Below are 26955 nucleotides of genomic sequence, written 5' to 3' on the forward strand. Positions count from 1 at the left end.
CTGTAATCGCAGCAAAAGGTGGCGCTACAAAGTATTAATTTAAGGGGGCTGAATAATTTTGCACGCCCAATTTTTCAGTTTTTGATTTGTTAAAAAAGTTTGAAATATCCAATAAATGTTGTTCCACTTCATGATTGTGTCCCACTTGTTGTTGATTCTTCACAAAAAAATACAGTTTTATATCTTTATGTTTGAAGCCTGAAATGTGGCAAAAGGTCGCAAAGTTCAAGGGGGCCGAATACTTTCGCAAGGCACTGTATATAATTTAATCGTATTGTTAAATGTAGTAGAAAGTGATTGGTTAGAAGAAGCCTACACAACAAATCCATAAAGTAAAATGTAACATCCATATATGGTCAGCTATGTAAAATTTAACATTGATTTATCCTGCAATAGATTCAATTGGTGACATACATTTTTGTCTTCTTCTAATGCCTCTTAAGGAGAAAGTAATCTAAAAGTAACAGAATGTAATCAGATTACGTTGTTGAGTTTGGGTAATCCAAAAGTTATGTTACCGATTACAACTAGTAACTGTAATGGATTACATTTAGAAAGTAACCGACCCAACCCTGTGTAATGTTATAGCTAGCTAATATTAACTTGCTATATGTATCTCCAGCTGGCACGACACTGAAAGTTCTGACAAAGCCTGTATATAATTGTTAGCTGTAAACATAAACCGGAGCCTTAACCATTTGTTTATGGCACTTATTTTCCCAAAAAATTGAAAAAGCTGTTGCGCAGCACCCATCATAGCACTGATACTGTACTCGTGAAGGTGGTAAATTACCTTTAATGGCGTCAGACCAAGTCTCTGCATCTGTCCTCGTGCACCTTGACCTTAGTGCTGCTTTTGATACCATCGATCACCACATTATTTTCGAGGGAATGGAAACGCAAATTGGTCTGGTTAAGATCTTATTTGTTGGAAAGATATCAGTTTGTCTCTGTGGATGGTTTGACCTTTACTCTGGACCCTGATCTCTCGTTTGACAAACATATCAAGAAAATTTCAAGGACAGCTTTTTTCCATCTTCGTAACGTTGCAAAAATCTGAAACTTTCAGTCCAAAAATGATGCAGAAAAATTCATACATGTTTTTGTCACTTCTAGAATAGACTACTGCAACGCTCTACTTTCCAGCTACCCGGATAAAGCACTAAATCAGTTTTATCAAATTTTTACCAGCATGTCACATGTCCAACCAGGGGAAAACAAATTCTAGAACACCTTTACTCCACACACAGAGATGCACATAAAGCCCTCCATTTGGCAAATCTGAACATAATTATATCCTCCTGATTCCTGCTTACAAGCAAAAACTAAAGCAGGAAGCATTGAGGAATACACCACCTCAGTCATCGGCTTCATCAATAAGTGCATCGATGACAACGTCCCCACAGTGACTGTACGCACATATCCTAACCAGAAGCCATGGATTACAGGCAACATCCGCATCGCTAAAGGCTAGAGCTGCCACTTTCAAGGAGTGGGAGACTAATCTGGACGCTTATAAGAAATCCTGCTATGCCCTCCGACGAACCATAAAACAAGCAAAGTGTCAACACAGGATTAAGATTGAATCCTACTACACCGGCTCTGACGCTTGTTGGATGTGGCAGGGCTTGAAAACTATTACTGAGGGAAACCCAGACGTGAGCTTCCCTGTGATGCGAGCCTACCAGACGAGCTAAATGCCTTTTATGCTTGCTTCAAGGCAAGCAACACTGAAGCATGCATGAGTGCACCAGCTATTCTGGATGACTGCGTGATAATGCTCTCGGTAGCCGATGTGAACAAAACCTTTAAACAGGTCAACATTCACAAAGCCGCTGGGCCAGATGGATTACCAGGATGTGTACTCAAAGCATGCACGGACCAATTGTCAAGTGTCTTCACTGACATTTTCAACCTCTCCCTGACCGATTCTGAAATACCTACATGTTTCAAGCAGACCACCATAGTTCCTGTGCCCAAGGAAGTGAAGGTAACCTGCCTAAATGATTACCGCCCCGTGGCACTCATGTTGGTAGCCATGAAGTGCTTTGAAAGCATTCTTCCGGACACCCTAGACCCACTCCAATTCTCATACCATCCCAACAGATCCACAGATGACGCAATCTCAATCGCACTCCACACTGCCCTTTCTCACCTGGACAAAAGGAACACCTATGTGAGAATGCTGTTCAGCTACAGCTCAGCGTTTACCACCATACTGCCCACGAAGCTCATCACTAAGCTAAGGACACTAAAGACTGGGACTAAACACCTCCCTCTGCAACTGAATCCTGCACTTCCTGACGGGCCAGCTCCAGGTGGTAAGAGTAGGCAACAATATGTTTGCCATGCAGATCCTTAACACTGGGGCCCCACAGGGGTGTGTACTGAGTCCCCTCCTGTACTCCCTCTTCACCCACAACTGCGTGGCCGAACACGACTCCAACACCATCATTAAGTTTGCTGACGACACAACAGTGGTATGCTTGATCACCGACAACGATGAGACAGACTTTAGAGAGGAGGTCAGAGAACTGGCAGTGTGGTGCCTGGACAACAACCTCTCACTCAATGTGAGCAAGACAAAGGAGCTGATCGTGGACTACATTAAAAGGTGGGCCGAACAGGCCCCCATTAACATGTACGGGGCTGTAGTGGAGAAGGGTCGAGAGTTTCAAGTTCCCTGGTGTCAACATCACCAACGATCTATCATGGTCAAAACATACCAAGACAGTCGTGAAACGGGCACGACAGGACCTTTTCCCCCTCGGAAGACTGAAAAGATTTGGCATGGGTCCCCAGATACTGAAAAGGTTCTACAGCTGCACCATCAAGAGCATCCAGACCGGTTGCATCACTGCCTGGTATGGCAACTGCTCGGCATCTGACTGTATGGTTCTACAGAGGGTAGTTTGAACGGCCTAGTACATCACTGGGGGCAAGCTTCCTGCCATCCAGGACCTATATAATAAGTTGGTGTCAGAGGAAAGCCCATAAAATTGACAGTGACTCCAGTCACTCTTTTCTCTGCTACCTCATGGCAAGCGATACCGGAACGCCAAGTCTAGGACCAAAAGGCTCCTCAACAACTTCTACACCATTAGACAAATCATACAAATCGCCACCTGACAATATACACTGCTGCTAATATACACTCTCGCTGTTTGTTTGTTACCTGTGCATAGTCACTTCGCCCCCACCAACATGTACAGATTACCTCAACTAGCCTGTACCCCTGCACACTGACTTGGTACCGGTGCCCCCTGTTTATAGCCTCGTTAATGTTATTCTTATTGTGTTACTTTTTATTATTACTTCTTATTTTAGCCTACTTGGTAAATGTTTTCTTCTTCAACTGCACTGTTGGTTAAGCATTTCACTGTAAAGTCTACACTTTTTGTATTTTCTGCATGTGGCAAATAAAGTTTGATTTGATTTGAAATAAACCTCAGTTAGTGCTAAACACAGCTGCTAGAATCTTAACTAGAAACAAAAAATTGGATCATATAAATCCAGTGCTAGCCTCTCTATACTGGCTTCCTGTTAAGGCAAGGGCTGATTTCACAGATTTTACTGCTAACCTACAAAGCATTACATGGGCTTGCTCCTACCTATCTTTCCGATTTGATCCTGCCGTACATACCTTACACGTACACTATGGTCACAAGACGTAGGCCTCCTTACTGTCCCTAGAATATCTAAGCAAACAGCTGGAGGCAGGGCTTTCTCCTATAGAGCTCCATTTTTATGGAATGGTCTGCCTATCCATGTGAGAGACGGAGGCTCAGTCTCAACCTTTACGTCTTTATTGAAGACTCATCTGTTCAGTAGGTCCTATGATTGAGTGTAGTCTGGCCCAGCGGTACGAAGGTGAACGGAAAAGCAATGGAGCAACAAACCGCTCTTGCTGTCTCTGCCTGGCCAGTTCCCCTCTCTCCACTGGGATTATCTGCCTCAAACCGTATTACAGGGGCTGAATCAGTGGCTTGCTGGTGCTCTTCCACTGACGTGATCTTCCTGTCCGGGTTGGTGCCCCCCTCGGGATCGTGCCATGGAGGAGATCTTTGGTTGAACATATCCCTCTAGTAGCGTGGGGGCTGTGCTTTGGCAAAGTGGATGGGGTTATATCCTGCCTGTTTGGCCCTGTCCGGGGGTATTGTCGGACAGGGACACAGTGTCTCCCAACCGCTCCTGTCTCAGCCTCCATTATTTATGCTGCAATAGTTTATTTGTCGAGGGGCTAGGGTCAGCCTGTAAAATCTGGAGTATTTCTCCTCTCTCATCCGTGTGAATGTCTCGTCCTTTGTGAATTTAAGTATGCTCCCTCTAATTCTCTCTCTTTCTCTCTCTTTCTCTTTCTCTCTTCTTTCAGAGGACCTGAGCCCTAGGACCATGCCTTAGGACTACCTGGTCCGATGACTCCTTGCTGTCCCCAGTCCACCTGGTCAGGCTGCTGCTCCAGTTTCAACTGTTCTGCCTGCGGCTATGGAACCCTGACCTGTTCACAGGATGTGCTACCTTGTCCCGGATCTGCTGTTTTGGACTTTCTCTGTACTGCACCTGCTGTCTTTAACTCTTTTACTCCTGAGGTGATGTCCTGTTGCACCGTCTTCAACCATTGTGATTATTATTATCTGACCCTGTTGTTCAACTATGAATGTTTGAACATCTTTGCCATATTCTGTTATAATCTCCACCCGGCACAGCCAGAAGAGGACTGGCCACCGCTCAGAGTCTGGTTCTTCTCTAGGTTTCTTCCTAGGTTCTGGCCTTTCTAGGTAGTTTTTCCTAGCCACCATGCTTCTACATCTGCATTAGTTGCTGTTTGGGGTTTTAGGATGGGTTTCTGTACAGCACTTTGTGACATCGACTGATATAAAAGGTCTTAAAACCTCTTATGGATCCCTTCACGCGCCAATCCCTTATGCGGGATCGATTTGACAACATCCAGTGAAATGACAGAGGGCCAAATTCAAACTACAGGAATAACAATATTCAACATTCACAAAATTATATGTGTAATACATTAAAATAATGCTTAACTTCTTTTTAATTCAGCCGCTGTGTCAGATTTCAAAAAGGCTCTATGGTGAAAGCAGACCATGCGATTATCTCAGGACAGCGCCTCGCATACAAACACGTGAAAATAATTATTCAACCAGGCAGGTGCGACACAAAAGTCAGAAATAGCCATATTATAAATGCCTTACCTTTGAAGATCTTCTTCTTTTTGCAATCCCAAATGTCTCATTGAAACAATGAATGGTCGTTTTGTTTGATAAATCCCTTCTTTATATCCCCAAAATGTCCATTTATTTGGCGTGTTTGATTCAGAAATACACCGGTTCCAACTCGCCCAACATGACTACAAAGTATCTAATAAGTTACCTGTAAACTTGGTCCAAACATTTAATTCCTAATCCAAATTCGGGTATCCTAAAATGTAAATAATCAATAAAATTGAAGACGGAATAAACTGTTTCTAATGCCGGATAAAAACAACAACCAGTTCACGTGCACCAAAACAGTAGAGTCCACCTGGATTGACACTTACAATGAATAGCACCACATCTTCATTTCTCAAAAGAAAAACGTTGAACAATTTCTAAAGACTGTTGACATCTAGTGGAAGCCATAGGAACTGCAACCAGGTTCCTCAAAAATAGGGCTTCCCATAGAAACAATTGGGAAATCCTATGACCTCAATTTATTTTCCCCTGGATGGTTTGTCCTCGGGGTTTCACCTGCCAAATCAGTTCTGTTATACCCACAGACATTATTTTAACAGTTTTCGAAACTTTAGAGTGTATTCTATTCAAATCTATCAATTTTATTAACGTATCCTAGCTTTTGGGCCTGAGTAACAGGCAGTTTACTTTGGGCACGCTTTTCATCTGGACGTCAAAATACTGCCCCCTAGTCTTAAGAAGTTTTAATGAATAAATTTGACTGATAGTTGCTAGATAATGACAACATAGCCATCAGTCTAAATCTGCCGATTATGACTGTGGTTTGATATGAGCTTCTTAGCTAGCTAGCTAAGTGTATTTCCAAGCCACTGTTTATAATAAATGATATTACTTAATTAGTTGCTGTGATCTGCTACTTGATAATATTTGTGTTCTTGTGGTGGCCACTGCTAAATCATGCCAGCTGAGGAAAACACCTGCTCTAGAAATGTGCCTCAGGTAGGTTTAAGTAGCTTGACTAGGACTGATTAGTGTCAGTGACCATGTGTTATGTGTTGCCTATAGGTTACCTATGGGTTACCTAGCTATACATGTACCATAGTCCCTCACCGTCTCAAAGTTTTGTGAGCACATCAATCTTATTTGTGAGATCTGTGGAAAAACATTAAGAACACCTGCTTTTTCCATGACAGACTGACCAGGTAAATCCAGGTAAAAACTATGATCCCTTATTGATGTAAGTTCATGTTAGTTTAGATGAAGGGGAGAACACCTTTCAAGCCTTGAGACAATTGAGACATGGATTGTGTACGTGTGCCATTCAGAGGATGAATGGGCAAGACAAAACATTTAAGTGCCTTTGAAAAGGGTATGGTATGAGGTCCCAGGCGCAACGGTTTGAGTGTGTCAAGAACTGCAACACTGCTGGGTTTTTCACGCTCAACAGTTTCCCATGTGTATCAAGAATGGGCATGACTGAAAAAGTTTGGGAAGCACTGATATACAATATAGCATTTGATTAGCACAAATACAGATGGGCAACCCCATGCTTCAGCCTACTTATTTATATCCACTATGCTGCAGGTGATACTACATATTGCTAAATAACACACCAGTCTGATAATATGGACAAATATGCTGTTAGGTACATTTTTGAAAGGCAAAAGTATATTTTAGAGTCAGCATCCTTTTATTTAATTCATTTGGAGTAGAAAAGTCACCAGAATTGACTTTCCCACAGTCGTTCTACAAAACAATTCTCTCAGCGGGCATAACAAGCGTGGTGAAGGGTACACAAATAATGGGTTATGACATTGCATTTAGATAAAGCAGGGGTTCGGTGGTGACTTTCTGAATGGTTAGAGCTAGAGCAACAGTTTAAAGTAATACAGAAATGGTTGGTATTCATATTTTGACCAAATTACCAGGAACGTTTTGGATGTATTTTCCCTGTAAAATTCACCAGAAACAACCATTTCTCAGCTGTTTCTTGTAAACAAATATCCTGGGGGGGGATGCCCCTAGACACCCATAGAAGGGTGATGAACCCATTGACCCTGATCCCCCCCCCCATCAAAACAAGTAAAATAGTACATTGCTAAAACTGTGGTACACTTAACGCCAAGCCCCCACAGTGCCAGTTTGGAACTATACTGGCATGATTCACGTGTCGCAATTGATTTTTCGTGATCTTTAGGTTGTTCACGAAAAATGGGGGCTTTTGAGTCGCACAGTATGGCAGGGTCAACAACATCCGATTTACTTTCATTGCGAACGCCAGGCAACACCAAATGAGCCCGACCAAAAGACTAGCATGGCCTATTTTTTGGTCGTCGCTCTGTACTTTTCTTGCTGTTTGAAATCCGCTATGACAGAGATTCCACACAATCATTGTCTGAGTCTAATAGAAACACGGCATACTGGCCTGTGCTGTTTGCTACCGACAGAACGTTACAATAAGGTCTTTGAATGACCATTAGGTAACGTCCCTGTTTGGCTCTGACAGAACGTTCTCCTCAGGACATTAAACAACCCTGCCTGGATGTTCCTTACAGGTACTTATTTGCTCATGGCAGGATGTTGTGTCATGGTCCCCAAGAAGCGTTTGTCTAGTTCCCCATACGTTCTGATGACATCATCAATGTTTTTAGGATGTTCTCAGGACATTCAGTGTACCAGTCCTCAGGACATCACATGGTGGTCACATTGGAACTTTCTCTAGGGAACTTTTATCTAGTTCAATGTAAATTAGTTCCCTGTTTTTATTTGATTTAATCTTGATGGCCATTGGTGTCCATTTCAGGACTCCTTTAACCTGTTAGATCTCTAGGGGCGCTATTTCATTTTTGGATAAAAAACGTTCCCGTTTTAAGCGCGATATTTTGTCACGAAAAGATGCTCGACTATGCATATTCTTGACAGTTTTGGAAAGAAAACACTCTGAAGTTTCAGAATCTGCAAAGATTTTGTCTGTAAGTGCCCCAGAACTCATTCTACAGGCGAAACCAAGATGATGCATCAACCAGGAAATTAGCAGAATTTCTGAAGCTCTGTTTTCCATTGTCTCCTTATATGGCTGTGATTGCGCAAGGAATGAGCCTACACTTTCTGTCGTTCGCCCAAGGTCTTAGCAGCATTGTGACGTATTTGTAGGCATATCATTGGAAGATTGACCATAAGAGACTACATTTTCCAAGTGTCCGCCTGGTGTCCTGCGTGGAATTCGGTGCGCAATTGCCAGCTGCTTGTACTTTTCCATTTGATATAGGGGAGAAACCATGTGTCCAAGAACGATGTATCAATGAAGAGATATGTGAAAAACACCTTGATGATTGATTCTAAACAACGTTTGCCATGTTTTCAGTCGATATTATGGAGTTAATTTGGAAAAAAAATTGCGTTTTGAGGACTGAATTTTTGGGGTTTTTTGGTAGCCAAATGTGATGTATAAAACGGAGCTATTTCTAATACACAAAGAATCTTTTTGGAAAAACTGAGCATCTGCTATCTAACTGAGAGTATCCTCATTGAAAACATCCGAAGTTCTTCAAAGGTAAATGATTTTATTTGAAGGCTTTTATGTTTTTGTTGAAATGTTGCGTGCTGGATGCTAACGCTAATGCTAACGCTAAATGCTATGCTAGCTAGCTACTTTTACACCAATTATTGTTTTCCTATGGTTGAGAAGCATATTTTGAAAATCTGAGATGACAGTGTTGTTTACAAAAGGCTAAGCTTGCGAGATGGCATATTTATTTCATTTCATTTGCGATTTTCATGAATAGTTAACGTTGCGTTATGGTAATGAGCTTGAGGCTGTAGTCACGATACCGGATCCGGGTTTGGGAGATCAGAGAGGTTAAGACGTTCTATGGACATTTATTTGACCAGTCATCAGGACGTTGCGTTATGGTTCTCACTGAACGTTCTGATGGGAACCTTTGTCTAGTTCACTGTAAATTACCAGGACATCATTGAGGAGTTTTTTTCAGAATTTTCTCAGGACATTCATTTTTACTAGTCATTATGTTGTTGTGCGATGGTCCTAATGTTCTCTGGGGAACTTTTGTTTAGTTCCATGTAAGGTACCAGGATGTGATTAGGGACCATGTCAGGACTTTTTCAACACATTCTCAGAACATTAGTTTTTTCAGTTGTTAAAACATTGTGTAATCACACAATGTCCTAACAACTGTCCCAGGTCTCCCAAATCTTTAAAGTGGTGAAATGGGATGGATGTTTAAAGTGGGACGCTGTTCAGCTAAAATGGAATGTATATTAAAAAAAGAGTTGAGAACAACTTTTAGAGGTCAGAAACATGATAAATCTGATGGTTGATAGGTACTTAGCACAGTAGGAGGCCATTCTTTCACTTGCTTAAACAAAATACTTACCTGCTGTGTACCGACCTGGTTATGACAAACCTGCCGTTTCTACTTGTAGAATCTCAATGCTCGGCAGTGGCCAACAACTTTGAGCCAATCAGAGAGCACGGACCCTCACGCTGGGGAGCTGACAGGAGTGACAAGAAAAATATAAAAACTAGGACACCTTTACCCGTGTAATCCACCCACTTTTCATCAGAATTGTTCTAACTAAAATAATTACGTTTTTCAGAGAAAGTCTTTACATATTTTACATCTAGGTAAGGAGTTTTGTACTTGAAGAAACATTTTTTCGTTAAGGAAATGTTCACTTAGCTATCTACAGCAGGCACAAGACAAACAAGCTACTTCCACCTTGTGGTCTGAAGTATTTAATCGGTGGATAAACTGGGCTATGTGAACAACAAAAAGTTAACTGACGACTCTCTGGGTAGAGTTGCTAAGTACCTACCGGCATTCATATTTCTCAGTGTGTCTGTCACTTAGATGTTGGGAATATAGAATAAATCAGTCATTGACAAGGACATGGTGTTGGAGGAGGATGTTTGTAATGCTGCTTAACAAAAGGTTGTGAGTTCAAATCCCAGGTGAGGACATGTTTAAGAATAATTACTACATAAATGATCATATACAATGCAGTCTAATGTCATGTATGCAAAATTAAAACACTGTCATGACTCTCCTGTGAGGATCCAAAGATCAGGTTTCCAATGGATCAACTTCAACCAGAACCCTCTCACCCGCAGAAGGGATTGATGTGTTTTTTTTTGACAGTTCACAACCGGTCGTAAATTGTATGCAGCGGAGAGTTAGTATTGGTGTTGAAATGTGTTGGGGAATAATCAGAATTGGTTGGTAACATGGGTAAGATGTTTTATATTCATCATATGCTTATGAGTTATTTCTCATAAGAATGTATTTTGTTGTACTATAGTGGTGGCCATTGGCAGTTATCTGTTCTATGTCAAGACTAAGTTGCATGGGCCGCAGAGAGGGGAGAGGTCAAGGTGTCATCAATGTGTAAACATATATTTTGCTCCACTGTGTCTGTGTGCCAGTCACTCCCTACTTTTCCCATGGGGGAGAGGAGGATGGCAGTGTCTGGAATCATTATATGCGCTCCGTGAGCTTGTCCAGGATTGGTTTTATTTAGAGTTGGTTGTATCTAAATGACAATTTGATATATGCCTGTTGATATGGAGGATTGGTTTATGGTTCTGGGTTTAAGTAAGGAGACAAAGCTGAATGATTTATTATGTCTATGCTGACTATGTGTGTTCTTTGCTATTAAAGGAACTCAGCTGCAATGTGTAGGGGGCTCTCAGAGAATTCATTGATAGACACTGAATTGCCTGAGAGTCACAGGGTTGTGATAGAGCTCATATAATTAAAGATGGACTTTGATAACTAACTCTGACTTGTGTTGTGGTTTGCTCCCATGATTTGGCAAATAGAGGACATTTCCACGACAAATGTTTTTTGTCTCCAGATGACTTTTCCCACCCAAAAACTTTAACGTCCAAAAACTGAACACTGGAACAAGTATTCATGGGGAATGATGAGAGATGGTGTAGGAAAATAAATGTCTATTTTGTAATGTCATAAATTGTATAAAAATGGTATAACAAAAATATTGTACCTTGAAAAGTATACAAACTGTATATAGAAGGTTTTCATCCTTTATGTTGTGTAGGAAATATGAAAATGATTAGAGTATTTTTGTTAACTTCTTAAGGTATAGGGGGCAGCATTTTCACTTTTGGATAAATAGCACAATTTCAACTTCCTGATACTCATGCCAGGAATATAAGATATGCATATTATTAGTAGATTTGGATAGAAAACACTGTGAAGTTTCTAAAACTGTTTGAATCATGTCTGTGAGTATAATATAACTTGTGTAGCAGGCAAAACCCAGCGGATTAACCATTCAGATTTTTTATTTTTTGGTCTCTGTCTGTTCACGGTGTTCTCATTGGCAAATTATATTTCTTAGGAACCTGTTTTCAGTTCCTACCACTTCCACTGGTTGTCACCAGTCTTTGGAATTTGGTTGAGGTTATTCATTTGTGCAACAAAGAAGTAGGCCATCTAGGAACTGGGTAACTGTTGAGAGTGTGCAAGACGTGAAAAGTAGCGTTGGTTTGTTGTCTTCCTGTATTGAACACAAATAGACCCGTCTACAACTTGATCGATTATTAACGTTTAAAAATACCTAAAGTTGTATCACAACAGTAGTTTGAAATATTTTGGCAAAGTTTATAGGCAACTTTTGAAATATTTTGTAGTGACGTTAAGTTTTTTGGAAGCAGTTTTTTTCTGGATCAAACACGTCAAATAAATGGACATTTGGATATACAGTGGGGCAAAAAATATTTATTCAGCAACCAATTGTGCATGTTCTCCCACTTAAAAAGATGAGAGAGGCCTGTACCCTTTGTTGGCAATGACAGAGGTCAAAGTTTTTTGTAAGTCTTCACAAGGTTTTCACACACCGTTGCTGGTATTTTGGCCCATTCCTCCATGCAGATGTCCTCTAGAGCAGTGATGTTTTGGGGCTGTTGCTGGGCAACACGGACTTTCAACTCCCTCCAAAAATGTTCTGTGGGGTTGAGATCTCGAGACTGGCTACACACATGGCCCCCTTCATTCTTTCCGTTACACGGATCAGTCGTCCTGGTCCCTTTGCAGCCCCAAAGCATGATGTTTCCACCCCCATGCTTCACACACACAGTAGGTATGGTGTTCTTTGGATGCAACTCAGCATTCCTTGTCCTCCAAACACGACGAGTTGAGTTTTTACCAAAAAGTTATATTTTGGTTTCATCTGACCATATGACATTCTCCCAATCTTCTTCTGGATCATCCAAATGCTCTCTAGCAAACTTCAGACGGGCCTGGACATGTACTGGCTTAAGCAGGGGGACACGTCTGGCACTGCAGGATTTGAGTCCCTGGCAGCGTAGTGTTTTACTGATGGTAGGCTTTGTTAATTTGGTCCCAGCTCTCTGCAGGTCATTCACTAAGTCCCCCCCGTGTGGGGATTTTTGCTCACCGTTCTTGTGATCATTTTGACCCCACGGCGTGAGATCTTGCATGGAGCCCCAGATCGAGGGAGATTATCAGTGGTCTTGTATGTCTTCCATTTCCTAATAATTGCTCCCACAGTTGATTTCTTCAAACCAAGCTGCTTACCTATTGCAGATTCAGTCTTCCCAGCCTGGTGCAGGTCTACAATTTTGTTTCTGGTGTCCTTTGACAGCTCTTTGGTCTTGGCCAAGTTTGGAGTGTGTTTGGAGTGTGACTATTTGAGGTTGTGGACAGGTGTATTTTATACTGATAACAAGTTCAAACAGGTGCCATTAACCTCTTGAACCTCTGGGGGCAGTATTTAATTTTTGGATGAAAAACGTTCCCGTTTTAAACAAGATATTCTGTCATGAAAAGATGCTCGACTATGCATATGATTGACATCTTTGGAAAGAAAACACTCTGACGTTTACAAAACTGCAAAGATATTGTCTGTGAGTGCCACAGAACTAATGCTACAGGCGAAACCAAGATGACATTTCATACAGGAAGTGAGCCAGATTTTGAATGCGCTGTGTTCCAATGTCTCCTTATATGGCTGTGAATGCGCAAGGAATGAGCCTACACTTTCTGTCGTTTCCCCAAGGTGTTTGCAGCATTGTGACGTATTTGTAGGCATATCATTGGAAAATTGACCATAAGAGACTACATTTACCAGGTGTCCGCTTGGTGTCCTCCGTCGAAACTATTGCGTAATCTCCAGGTGCGTGCATTTTTCAATTTGGTTCAGAGGAGAAACCAAACTGCCTCGAGTGATTTATCATCGAATAGATATGTGAAAACACCTTGAGGATTGATTCTAAACAACGTTTGCCATGTTTCTGTCGATATTATGGAGTTCATTTTGAAAAAAGTTTGGCGTTGTAATGACTGAATTTTCGTTTTTTTTTTCTCAGCCAAACGTGATGAACAAAACGGAGCGATATGCTATCTAACTGAGAATCTCCTCATTGAAAACATCCGAAGTTCTTCAAAGGTAAATTATTTTATTTGAATGCTTTTCTTGTTTTTGTGAAAATGTTGCCTGCTGAATGCTAGGCTTAATGCTATGCTAGCTATCAATACTCTTACACTTACGCATTCAAACACGCTTGTGTAGCTATGGTTGAAAAGCATTTTTTGAAAATCTGAGATGACTAAGCTTGTGAGCTAATATATTTATTTAATTTCATTTGTGATTTTCATGAATAGTTAACGTTGCGTTATGGTAATGAGCTTGAGGCTATAATTACGCTCCCGGATACAGGTTTGCTCGTCGCAACAGGTTAATACAGGTAACGAGTGGAGGACAGAAGAGCCTCTTAAAGAAGAAGTTACAGGTCTGTGAGAGCCAGAAATCTTGCTTGTTTGTAGGTGACCAAATACTTATTTTCCACCATAATTTGCAAATAAATTCATTAAAAAATGTTTTTCTCATTTTGTCTGTCATAATTGAAGTGTACCTATGATGAAAATTACAGGCCTCTCTCATCTTTTTAAGTGGGAGAACTTGCACAATTGGTGGCTGACAAATATTTTTTTTTGCCTCACTGTATATGGACGGATTTAATCGAACAAAAGGACCAATTGTGATGTTTATGGGACATATTGGATTGCCAACAAAAGAAGCTCGTCAAAGGTAATGCATGTTTTATATTTTATTCCTGCATTTTGTGTAGCGCCTGCAGGGTTGAAATATGCTACCCTCTATTGGGCTATCATCAAATGAAATTATGTAAATATATCACTAGCCACTTTAAACAATGCTACCTTATATTTTTTATTTATTTTTTTATTTCACCTTTATTTAACCAGGTAGGCAAGTTGAGAACAAGTTCTCATTTGCAACTGCGACCTGGCCAAGATAAGGCATAGCAGTGTGAACAGACAACACATAGTTACACATGGAGTAAACAATTAACAAGTCAATAACACAGTAGAAAAAAGGGGAGTCTATATATACATTGTGTGCAAAAGGCATGAGAAGGTAGGCAAATAATTACAATTATGCAGATTAACACTGGAGTGATAAATGATCAGATGGTTATGTACAGGTAGAGATATTGGTGTGCAAAAGAGCAGAAAAATAAATAAATAAAAACAGTATGGGGATGAGGTAGGTGAAAATGGGTGGGCTATTTACCAATAGACTATGTACAGCTGCAGCGATCGGTTAGCTGCTCAGATAGCAGATGTTTGAAGTTGGTGAGGGAGATAAAAGTCTCCAACTTCAGCGATTTTTGCAATTCGTTCCAGTCACAGGCAGCAGAGAACTGGAACGAAAGGCGGCCAAATGAGGTGTTGGCTTTAGGGATGATCAGTGAGATACACCTGCTGGAGCGCGTGCTACGGATGGGTGTTGCCATCGTAACCAGTGAACTGAGATAAGGCGGAGCTTTACCTAGCATGGACTTGTAGATGACCTGGAGCCAGTGGGTCTGGCGACGAATATGTAGCGAGGGCCAGCCGACTAGAGCATACAAGTCGCAGTGGTGGGTGGTATAAGGTGCTTTAGTGACAAAACGGATGGCACTGTGATAAACTGCATCCAGTTTGCTGAGTAGAGTGTTGGAAGCAATTTTGTAGATGACATCGCCGAAGTCGAGGATCGGTAGGATAGTCAGTTTTACTAGGGTAAGTTTGGCGGCGTGAGTGAAGGAGGCTTTGTTGCGGAATAGAAAGCAGACTCTTGATTTGATTTTCGATTGGAGATGTTTGATATGGGTCTGGAAGGAGAGTTTAGAGTCTAGCCAGACACCTAGGTACTTATAGATGTCCACATATTCAAGGTCGGAACCATCCAGGGTGGTGATGCTGGTCAGGCGTGCGGGTGCAGGCAGCGAACGGTTGAAAAGCATGCATTTGGTTTTACTAGCGTTTAAGAGCAGTTGGAGGCCACGGAAGGAGTGCTGTATGGCATTGAAGCTCGTTTGGAGGTTAGATAGCATAGTGTCCAAGGACGGGCCGGAAGTATATAGAATGGTGTCGTCTGCGTAGAGGTGGATCAGGGAATCGCCCGCAGCATGAGAAACATCATTGATATATACAGAGAAAAGAGTCGGCCCGAGAATTGAACCCTGTGGCACCCCCATAGAGACTGCCAGAGGACCGGACAGCATGCCCTCCGATTTGACACACTGAACTCTGTCTGCAAAGTAATTGGTGAACCAGGCAAGGCAGTCATCCGAAAAACCGAGGCTACTGAGTCTGCCGATAAGAATACGGTGATTGACAGAGTCGAAAGCTTTGGCAAGGTCTATGAAGACGGCTGCACAGTACTGTCTTTTATCGATGGCGGTTATGATATCGTTTAGTACCTTGAGCGTGGCTGAGGTACACCCGTGACCGGCTCGGAAACCAGATTGCACAGCGGAGAAGGTACGGTGGGATTCAAGATGGTCAGTGACCTGTTTGTTGACTTGGCTTTCGAAGACCTTAGATAGGCAGGGCAGGATGGATATAGGTCTGTAACAGTTTGGGTCCAGGGTGTCGCCCCCTTTGAAGAGGGGGATGACTGCGGCAGCTTTCCAATCCTTGGGGATCTCAGACGATATGAAAGAGAGGTTGAACAGGCTGGTAATAGGGGTTGCGACAATGGCGGCGGATAGTTTCAGGAATAGAGGGTCCAGATTGTCAAGCCCAGCTGATTTGTACGGGTCCAGGTTTTGCAGCTCTTTCAGAACATCTGCTATCTGGATTTGGGTAAAGGAGAACCTGGAGAGGCTTGGGCGAGTAGCTGCGGGGGGGCTGGGGGGGGGAGCTGTTGGCCGAGGTTGGAGTAGCCAGGCGGAAGGCATGGCCAGCCGTTGAGAAATGCTTGTTGAAGTTTTCGATAATCATGGATTTATCGGTGGTGACCGTGTTACCTAGCCTCAGTGCAGTGGGCAGCTGGGAGGAGGTGCTCTTGTTCTCCATGGACTTCACAGTGTCCCAGAACTTTTTGGAGTTGGAGCTACAGGATGCAAACTTCTGCCTAAAGATGTTGGCTTTAGCTTTCCTGACTGACTGTGTGTATTGGTTCCTGACTTCCCTGAACAGTTGCATATCGCGGGGACTATTCGATGTTAGTGCAGTCCGCCACAGGATGTTTTTGTGCTGGTCGAGGGCAGTCAGGTCTGGAGTGAACCAGGGGCTATATCTGTTCTTAGTTCTGCATTTTTTGAACGTAGCATGCTTATCTAAAATGGTGAGGAAGTTACTTTTAAAGAAAGACCAGGTATCCTCAACTGACGGGATGAGGTCAATGTCCTTCCAGGATACCCGGGCCAGGTCGATTAGAAAGGCCTGCTCACAGAAGTGTTTTAGGGAGCGTTTGACAGTGATGAGGGGTGGTCGTTTGACTGCGGCTCCGTAGCGGATACAGGCAATGAGGCAGTGATCGCTGAGATCCTGGTTGTAGACAGCGGAGGTGTATTTGGAGGGCCAGTTGGTCAGGATGACGTCAATGAGGGTGCCCTTGTTTACAGAGTTAGGGTTGTACCTGGTGGGTTCCTTGATGATTTGAGTGAGATTGAGGGCATCTAGCTTAGATTGTAGGACTGCCGGGGTGTTAAGCATATCCCAGTTTAGGTCACCTAACAGAACAAACTCTGAAGCTAGATGGGGGGCAATCAATTCACAAATGGTGTCCAGGGCACAGCTGGGAGCTGAGGGGGGTCGGTAGCAGGCGGCAACAGTGAGAGACTTATTTCTGGAGAGAGTAATTTTCAAAATTAGTAGTTCGAACTGTTTGGGTATGGACCTGGAAAGTATGACATTACTTTGCAGGCTATCTCTGCAGTAGACTGCAACTCCTCCCCCTTTGGCAGTTCTATCTTGACGGAAGATGTTATAGTTGGGTATGGAAATCTCAGAATTTTTGGTGGCCTTCCTGAGCCAGGATTCAGACACGGCAAGGACATCAGGGTTAGCAGAGTGTGCTAGAGCAGTGAGTAAGACACACTTAGGGAGGAGGCTTCTGATGTTGACATGCATGAAACCAAGGCTTTTTCGATCACAGAAGTCAACAAATGAGGGTGCCTGGGGACATGCAGGGCCTGGGTTTACCTCCACATCACCCGCGGAACGGAGAAGGAGTAGTATGAGGGTGCGGCTGAAGGCTATCAAAACTGGTCGCCTAGGGCGTTGGGGACAGAGAATAAGAGGAGCAGGTTTCTGGGCATGGTAGAATATATTCAGGGCAAACAGGGGTATGGTGGGGTGCGGGTACAGCGGAGGTAAGCCCAGGCACTGGGTGATGATGAGAGAGGTTGTATCTCTGGACATGCTGGTTGTAATGGGTGAGGTCACCGCATGTGTGGGGGGTGGGACAAAGGAGGTATCAGGGGTATAAAGAGTGGAACTAGGGGCTCCATTGTAAACTAAAACAATGATAACTAACCTGCACAACAGTATACAAGGCATATTGACATTTGAGAGAGACATACAGCAAGGCATACAGTAATCACAGGTGTTGAATTGGGAGAGCTAGCTAAAACAGTAGGTGAGACAACAACAGCTAATCAGCTAGCACAACAACAGCAGGTAGAATGGCGATTGATTAGGCAGAGAGGGTCGGATTAACTACACACAGAGCCTAAGTGCGGCTGGGGCCGACAGATAATACATAAACAAGCAGAATGGATTACCGTGATTAATGGACAGTCCAGCATGCATCAGCTATGTAGCCAAGTGATCAGTGTCCAAGGGGCAGCGGTGGATGGGGCAGGGAAGCTGGACTGGCGAGTGTTATCCAGGTTAGAAAACTAACAATGACTAAATAGCTTGTAGCCAGTTAGCTGGTTAGCTTCTGGAGGTTATTGAGTGTGTTCTAAAAATGTAAAGATAATAGCGGTTCCGTATCACATTGGGTGAGGCAGGTTACCGGAAGGTATAAACAAATTAAAAATCGAAAAGGGATAGAAAGTAAATATGGGTTCAGTGAGTGTTTGGGACGCGGCGATTCAGACGGTTAGCAGGCCTGTGCTAACAAGCTAACAGGTAGTAGACGGTGCTAAACACGGTAGCAGTTAGCGGACCGGGCTAAACAAGCTAGCAGTTAGCAGGCCGAATTTGCAAGCAAGGAGATAGCAAGGGCTAGAGAGTTAGCCTTTGGGGACGTCGCGATGGGGGGAGTCTGTTTATTCCTCTTCATGCGGTGACATCGATGGACCGGTCGTGGGTCTGGATATTGTAGCCCAGGAGCTCAAAATGTTCCGTTTGCGATGGGAATCCGGGGATGAAAAATAAAAATAAAATAATAAATAGGTCCGTTATGCTCTGGTTAGAGTCGCGTTGTTCGAACTGGCGAGAGCTTTCCGAGCTAAAGGTTAGCTGATGACCGGTTAGCTGAAGACCGCTAGCAATGTTTTGCTGAAGCTGGTAGTTAGTTGGCTAGTTGGCTAGCTTCAGTTGAGGGGTTCCAGATCCGAAGTAAATATAAATACTTTAGGAAAAATAGCTACGTTGGGTGAGGCGGGTTGCAGGAGAGTATTTAGAAGAAGTTGAGGTTCAGCAAAAAGTTTTAAAGATATGTGAAGAAAAAAAATATATAATGTTAGTTACCCTACATTATTAATCTCATATGCATACGTATATACTGTACTCTATATCATCGACTGCATCCTTATGTAATACATGTATCACTAGCCACTTTAACTATGCCACTTTGTTTACATACTCACCTCATGTATATACTGTACTCGATACCATCTACTGTATCCTGCCTATGCTGCTCTGTACCATCACTCATTCATATATCCTTATGTACTTAACTTCTTATGGTATAGTTGCGTCCCACTTGGGCAAAAGCCAGGGAAAATGCAGTGCGGCAAATAAAAAAAAATGATATAAAAATCCAACTTTCATTAAATCACACATGTAAGATACTCAATTAAAGCTACACTCGTTGTGAATCCAGCCAACATGTCAGATGTTAATAAGGCTTTTCGGCGAAAGCATAAGAAGCTATTAAATCAAATCAAATCAAATTGTATTTGTCACATACACATGGTTAGCAGATGTTAATGCTAGTGTAGTGAAATGCTTGTGCTTCTAGTTCCGACAATGCAGTAATAACCAACAAGTAATCTAACTAACAATTCCAAAACTACTGTCTTATACACAGTGTAAGGGGATAAAGAATTAAGATAGGATTGTGATTTTAGTTTCTAACGAGATCATTCTTCTGATGATACTTTGCGCCAGTAAGTAGCCATAGTTAGTAGCCGTGCATAGAGGCTTGAATGAGAAATTGACATCAGAGAAGAAGAATAAGGAGAAGAAGGATATTGTGACCTCTGGTGGACAATCAGAGCCTTACAAGTGAGCTGAGTGAAGACACAGCCAAAAAAACCTTTCAAGAAGACTTGGTTTCAATAGATGACGAACGACGGCATTCAAACACGTAAATACATTTATGACTTCTTACTCCAGATGGGCAGTGGATCATATGCAAAGTAAATCATTACTGTGAGCATAGTTTCCAAAAGTCCAAAAGTGTTCTCTTTGTCTCTCGCTCGCTCTCTCTCTCTACCACTCCCTCTCTCTACCACTCCCTCTCTACCACAGTCTCCGTTCAGATTATGAGACTGAAATGAGGTAATGATTAATAAGTGACAGTTATCGATATATAAGTTATATATCTTCTAGATTTTAATTAGGGAGATGGTAACTCATTTAAACAACTTATTCTGTGGTGCCCCAAATCCTAATTAATTGTTAATTGTTACATGATTAATTGAATCGAGTAGCAATTAAACATAGTTAGTGGATTAAATAAATTACAGTCATCAGATTAATGTAGGTAAAATCAAGACAAGACTGTATTTGGAAAGAATGTTCAATCATGGTTGTTTGTGATACAGCCTGGAATCGAACCAAGGCGCCTGTAGTGACACCTTCAGCACTGAGATGGAGTTCCTTAGACCACTGCGCCAATCAATGGGCTCTGTAACAGTAATAAGGGGTGATGTGTAATGAAACAAGGGTGGGCGTGGCCAGATAGGCAGGTAAACAGATTTTGGGGGGGGGGACAACATTCCCTTACGACCATCAGACAACGTCCTGATCACTGGAACACTGAATGTCCTGAGAACATCTTGAAAAAGTCCTGACCTGGTCCTCACTGATGTCCCCGGAACTAGACAAAAGTCTCCTAGAGAAAGCTTAATTGTGACCATCACACTATCTCTTGATGACTGGTAAAAAAATGCCTTGTGAACATCATAAATCGCCTGGAACAAACCAGGAACAAACCAGGAACTAGAAGGAAAAAAAATCCAGGGTACCATGACACAACGCACCGAGAACCTCCTGGAAATGTACTTTGGGGTGTCCCTGGAACAAACAGCAAACTAGACAAAACCTCCAGGAGACACAACATCCTGACGACTAGGCAACCATTTTGAGACGCTCCGAGGACGTCCTAACAACATAATACAATTTTTTTTGTAGGGTACTACGAGAGTCTATCCACTATCTGAGACATTGTTTGTCCACTGGTTGGCTTGTGTTGGAATCTTACAATGGGGGAACAATGGTTTCTCCATCAGAGCATTGATTGGCTCTCGGTGCCGCCGATTAGTCAAAGGGAGAAACTGTGCGCAAAGAGCAGTGCAGTGAATCCTTCTGCTTTTATTATCCCGTGAGTCTGTACAATCACTTATCCATAAAGATACCAGACAATGACTGCTCAATCCCCCCTGTTCATGTAGCCTTATTCGTTGTGATCTAAAGTACTACACTGATTCTAGATTAGCAATCCTACTCTGAGACACTTGATATGGCTCAAGACCTCTAAACTGTCCAGCACAATCAGCTTGTTGAATAATAATATCAGTCAACTTTTTATAGACGGACGGTTCGGTTATTGGGTCAATCTTCCATAATCATCGAATTAGTGTAGAAAGTAGGGATCGTTTGCCCGGTTTTGAAATAAATTGGCTATTTTTGTTCGGGAGCGACATGTTAAAAAGGTGAAAGGTAGCAGAAGATAAAAGGGATGGAAAAAGAGGGATGAAGGGGAGCGAGATGGAGAGACGCAGACAGAGTTTTATCTTACTTGAAGAGGCACTGCTGAAATCACCCTCCTCTCCTGAGAGGAGACACTTAGAGAGAGAGAAAGAGAGAGGGGTTAGGGAGAGAAAGAGAGAGAGAAAGCGAGATGGGGAGGAGATAGAGAGTGGGAGGGAGAAGGTGACAGAGTGGAAAAGAGAGGAAGATAGGAGAGAAAAATGAGAAACAGAGAGGTGAAAGGAGGAAGAGAGAGGGAGAGTGAGAGATCTGACAAAGAAATGAGGGCACAGAGAGAGAGAGAGAGAGGTTGGCCTGTGTTTTATTAATCTTACAATGGGGATCAATGGCCTCTCCATCAGAGCATTGATAGGCTCTCGGTGCCACCGATTAGGAGTCAATGGGGGCAACAGGGCGCAAAGAGCAGCGCACTAAATTCTTCTGCTTTCATTAGCCCATGAATGTGTCCAACCACTTATCGATAAAGACACCACACAATGACTGCTCAATCCCTGTTCATGTAGCCTTATTCCTTGTGATCTAAAATACAAAACTGATTCTAGATTGACACTTTTACAACACACTCCATCATGGAAATATCACAAAATAACTTTAACCGGTCAAAAAAAAGAAAACAGATTAATCTACAGACATGGACGATTTACTTACCGTTGAAGTAGAGGTAAGTGCTCTGGCTGGAATCTATGCAACACTGGAAAAGTTGTGTGAGGAGATGGCAAAGCAAAGCTTTTTGCCCGGGGAGTTTGGAGTTTAGCCAGAGTGAAATTCTCACAATCCAAGCCGAGAACAAGGCACTCACAGCCAAGGTAAAAATCCATGATTTCAACATGGATTGTCTACTCTGGGAAAACAAGGTGATGAAGGAGACGCTACTAAGACATACAAAGTCGTGGCATCACAATTTGTCAGGGTTTCCTGAGGACGCTTTCAAAAATCCAGAGGGCGCGATCAGAGAATTCATGCAATCCGCCTTGAAACGTCCTATAGAGACTGTAAACAAGGTAGCTTTCCACTGAGTACACAGACTTGGGGCTTGGAACGACAAGACCAAGGGTCCCCGACCGATCATCGCAAAATTTGAACACTACCAACAAAAAGAGCTAATCAAAAGCGGGGGGAGGGAGCTTAAAGGGACCAAATTCGGTCTCAATGACCAATTTCCAAGGGAGATAAACGAACGTCGAAAGAGACTGTATCCAGTACAAAGACAACAAATGGTTGGCGTGCCTTTCTCGTTGTGTACAAACTCTTTATAGATGGACAGCAATTCCAAGACAGCTCCATAACACCATGAATGTACTAAATTCTACAGGGACTTCAGGTTACGAAAAAAAGAAAGTATGGGAACTGTAAAAATATCTGAAAAGTACAAAGTGGATGTGAACACACAAGGACTCAATTACATGCTTGCTTACACATATGGAATTATACATGCACACACACCTGATCATGCCCTCTTCTCTCACTCTCTTTCTCTCTTTTCTCTTCTCTCTCTATTGTTGAGAATTTTTTTTATAAATTAATGTTTCTTGTTTGTCTATATTTTTGTATGTATTTGTCTACAAGTTTATATATGTTAACAACAAGCAAGGGGAAGATATCAGAATAGGGGCATTGGGGAATAATTACATATTGTACAGAATACAAGCCGTCTCTAGAGAAATGCACGGTCTCTTTCATGATCATGTGAAATGTCAATTAGTATGGGAATGCTGGGATGTGTTTTCAATGATGTTAAAGGTAATTATGATGCAACTATGACGGTGATACGATATGGATTACAATTATCATCTGTCATTGCCAACAAGGGGGTAAATAAAAAAGTATTGAGATAAACTTTTGTTATTGACCAAATACTCATTTTCCACCATAATTTGCAAATAAATTCATAAAAAATCCTACAATGTGATTTTCTGGATTTTTTTTCTCATTTTGTCTGTCATAGTTGAAGTGTACCTATGATGAAAATTACAGGCCTCTCTCATCTTTTTAAGTGGGAGAACTTGCACAATTGGTGGCTGACTAAATACTTTTTTGCCCCACTGTATATGGTTCAAATCAGGATGATCCATACTTCTTCGAAAACATTTATAGAAATGTATTGAACTTACAAGCAACAAATGATCATATCATAGTGGTAGGAGACTGTAACACAGTGTTAAGTACCTCACTGGACTGTAAAGGTAGTCACTCTACAAACTATCATCACTGTGCCCTTAAGGAAATTACAAATTTTGTGGATATTTGAGAATAAAAAACCCCGACCTAGTGAGTATACAAAGAGGAGACTTAATCAAGCTAGTCGTCTTTACTACTTTCTTGTCTCTTTCTCTCTTGCATCAAAGGTAAAACAAGTTTTAATAGAAGACCAAATTTGATCGGATCATCATCTAATTGGCATTCACATAACTCATAGATTTTCCACACGAACGGGGATGTTTGAAATTTAATCAACGTTTACTCGAGGACAACTTATTTTTAACTAAGACAAAAACATCTATAACTGAATCTTTCCTGTATAATATAGGTTCAGCAAATCCCCTTGTTGTTTGGGATAACTTTAAATGTACCTTCAGAGGTCATTCAATCCAATATTCATCAATAATAAAAAAGCAGTTTCTGGCTAAAGAGACAAGACTAACAAGGGAAATCCATGAACTAATAGTACAGGTAGATAGCAATAAAAACGATACGACAGAGATACAAAATAAGTTAGAGGAAAAACAAAAAGAACTTGAGGAACTTATTCAAGAACAGCAAACTGGGTTGAATATGGAGAAAAATGCACAAAATTCTTCCTGAATCTCCAATACAGGAACGCTAGAAAAAATAATTTGCCGAAACTCGTTACTGAGGACGGAGTCTATGATTCTATGATTCTCCAAATTATATTTTAAAATAGGAAGCTAATTATTTTAGGCAGATGTTCTCTTTTCCGCCCCATCCTCTCCCACTGAATGAAGATTATGTTAAGGAATTCTTTCCAAATAATATAAAAAATAGAAATTTAACAAATGTACAGAAAGATTAGTGTGAAGGCCAAATTACAGAGGAATAACTTTTTGAGGCTATTAAATCCTTTCAGTCTGGATAATCCCTACGGCTTGATGGCATACCAGTAGAGGTATATCAAGCATTTTTTGATATACTAAAAACTCCATTGTTAGATTGTTTCAACTACTCCTACAGAAATGGTAGTCTGTCAGGTACTCAACAGGAAGGTCTGATTTCTGTATTATTAAAACAAGACCCAGATGGCAAAAATAAAGACCCAGTCTATCTAAAAAACTGGAGGCCCCTTACACCTCAATTTTGTGATGCAAAAATACTAGCGAAATGCATAGCACTAGAATTAAAAAGGTTTTACCAAGTACTGTTCATCCGGATCAGACAGGTTTTTACATGGACAATACATTGAAGATAATATACGACAACTACTAGAAAAAATAGACCATCATGAAACATCTAAGAAGCAAGGCCTGATAATTATAGTGGAATTTGAAAAGGCATTTGATAAAGTAAGTCTGGATTTTATTTTAAAAATGCTTGTATTTTTTCAATTTCGGTGATTCTCTTAGAAAATGGGTAAAAAATAATGTGTAGCAACCCCAGGTGTAAAATAGTAAATAACGGCTACTTCTCAGAGTTTTGAATTGTCAAGAGGAGTTAAGCAAGGGTGTCAGCTGTCACCATATCTATTCGTTATGGCCATCGAAATGCTAGCTATTAAAATCAGATCCAAAAACGACATTATAGGAGTAGAAATCCAAGGATTAAAAACAAAGATGTCCATGTATGCCGATGACTCAAGTTTTAAACTAAGTCCGCAAGCTAGATCCCTGCAATGTCTCATTGTAGATATGGATAACATTTCTGTACTCTCTGGACTAAAACCTAATTACGATAAGTGTACAATATTACGTATTGGATCTTTAAAAAATCATACTTTTACATTACCCTGCAGTTTACCTATAACATGGGCTGATGGTGAAGTAGACATACTTGGTATTCATATCACCAAATATATAAATAAGCTCTCCACAATGAATTGCAATAGTAAACTTGTAAAAATAGACAAGATCCTGCAACCACCTGTCTATTTATGTTCAAATGGCCCTGATTAACTCCTTAGTCAAATCTCAGTTCACTCACTTACTTATGGAGCTGCCTACTCCTGATGATTCGTTTTTCAAATCATATGAAAAAATATTTTGCTTTATCTGGGACGCTAAAACAGACAAAATAAAGCGTGCCTATCTATATAATTAATATGAATTGGGTGGGATAAGATTATTAAATATAAAAGGACTAAACCTCTCTCTAAAAGCTTCACTTATTCAAACGTTTTACTTGAACCCTAAATGGTTCTCAAGTAGATTCCTAAGAAAAGCTCATCAATTGTTTCAAAATGGCCTTTTTCAAACAAGCATTGCAGAGCTGGATACAATTTCAATTTCATCCCCCTGAAAAGACAGAACAAATATTACAACACATATTATGGCTGAACTGAGGAGGAGGTAGAGAACTGGTCTGTCTGCCCAATATAAAGGATCACAACTGGCAGAGGAATAAAAATAGCATATAGGAAAGTAAACCAGTTTCATTTGAGGACCAGGATGTTGACAACTGTGCCATACAGATTGAAAATAGTTGGGAATAGATTTCTGATGTACCGATTCCATGGTACAAGGTGTATGAGTTGATATATAGTACCTGTTTGGCCCTGTCCGGGGGTATCGTCGGATGGGGCCACAGTGTCTCCCGACTTCTCCTGTCTCAGCCTCCAGTATTTATGCTGCAGTAGTTTATGTGTCGGGGGGCTAGGGTCAGTCTGTTATATCTGGAGTATTTCTCCTGTCTTATCCAGTGTGCTGTGTGAATTTAAGTATGCTCTCTAATTCTTTCTTTCTCTCTCTATCTCCGAGGACCTGAGCCCTAGGACCATGCCTTAGGACTACCTGACCTGATGACTCCTTGCTGTCCCCAGTCCACCCGGCCATGCTGCTGCTCCAGTTTCAACTGTTCTGCCTGTGGCTATGGAACCCTGACCTGTTCACCGGATCTGCTACCTTGTCCCAGACCTGCTGTTTTCAACTCTCTAGAGACAGCAGGAGAGATACTCTAAATGATTGGCTATGAAAAGCCAACTGACATTTACTGCTGAGGTGCTGACCTGTTGCACCCTCTACAACCACTGTGATTATTATTATTTGACCATGCTGGTCATCTATAAACGTTCGAACATCTTGCTCATGTTCTGTTATAATCTCCACAGCCAGAAGAGGACTGCCCACCCCTCA

The 26955-nt window shown here is 41.6% G+C and overlaps 1 protein-coding gene and 1 long non-coding RNA gene across 4 annotated transcripts in view; one reads left to right on the top strand and one right to left on the bottom strand.

Moving 5' to 3' along the window:
* The window catches only part of LOC149985594 (uncharacterized), a 123288-nt gene extending 109217 nt beyond the window's left edge, over positions 1 to 14071 (top strand). The window contains exons 1-3 of one of the 3 annotated variants that reach the window (XR_016496128.1): positions 4459 to 4589; positions 13561 to 13640; positions 13911 to 14071. This is a non-coding gene — a long non-coding RNA (uncharacterized LOC149985594). Of the gene's footprint in view, positions 1 to 4372; positions 4590 to 13560; positions 13641 to 13910 lie in introns of those variants that run through there. The other 2 variants (XR_016496127.1, XR_016496126.1) reach the window with 2 other exon arrangements.
* The window catches only part of cdh23 (cadherin-related 23), a 646476-nt gene that overhangs the window by 356506 nt on the left and 263015 nt on the right, over positions 1 to 26955 (bottom strand). The gene's annotated exons all lie outside the window — the stretch shown is intronic.

The sequence above is a fragment of the Oncorhynchus mykiss genome, chromosome 1, assembly GCF_057628025.1.
Source record: "Oncorhynchus mykiss isolate SJ-2025 chromosome 1, ASM5762802v1, whole genome shotgun sequence".
In the NCBI taxonomy this organism is placed as follows: domain Eukaryota; kingdom Metazoa; phylum Chordata; class Actinopteri; order Salmoniformes; family Salmonidae; genus Oncorhynchus; species Oncorhynchus mykiss.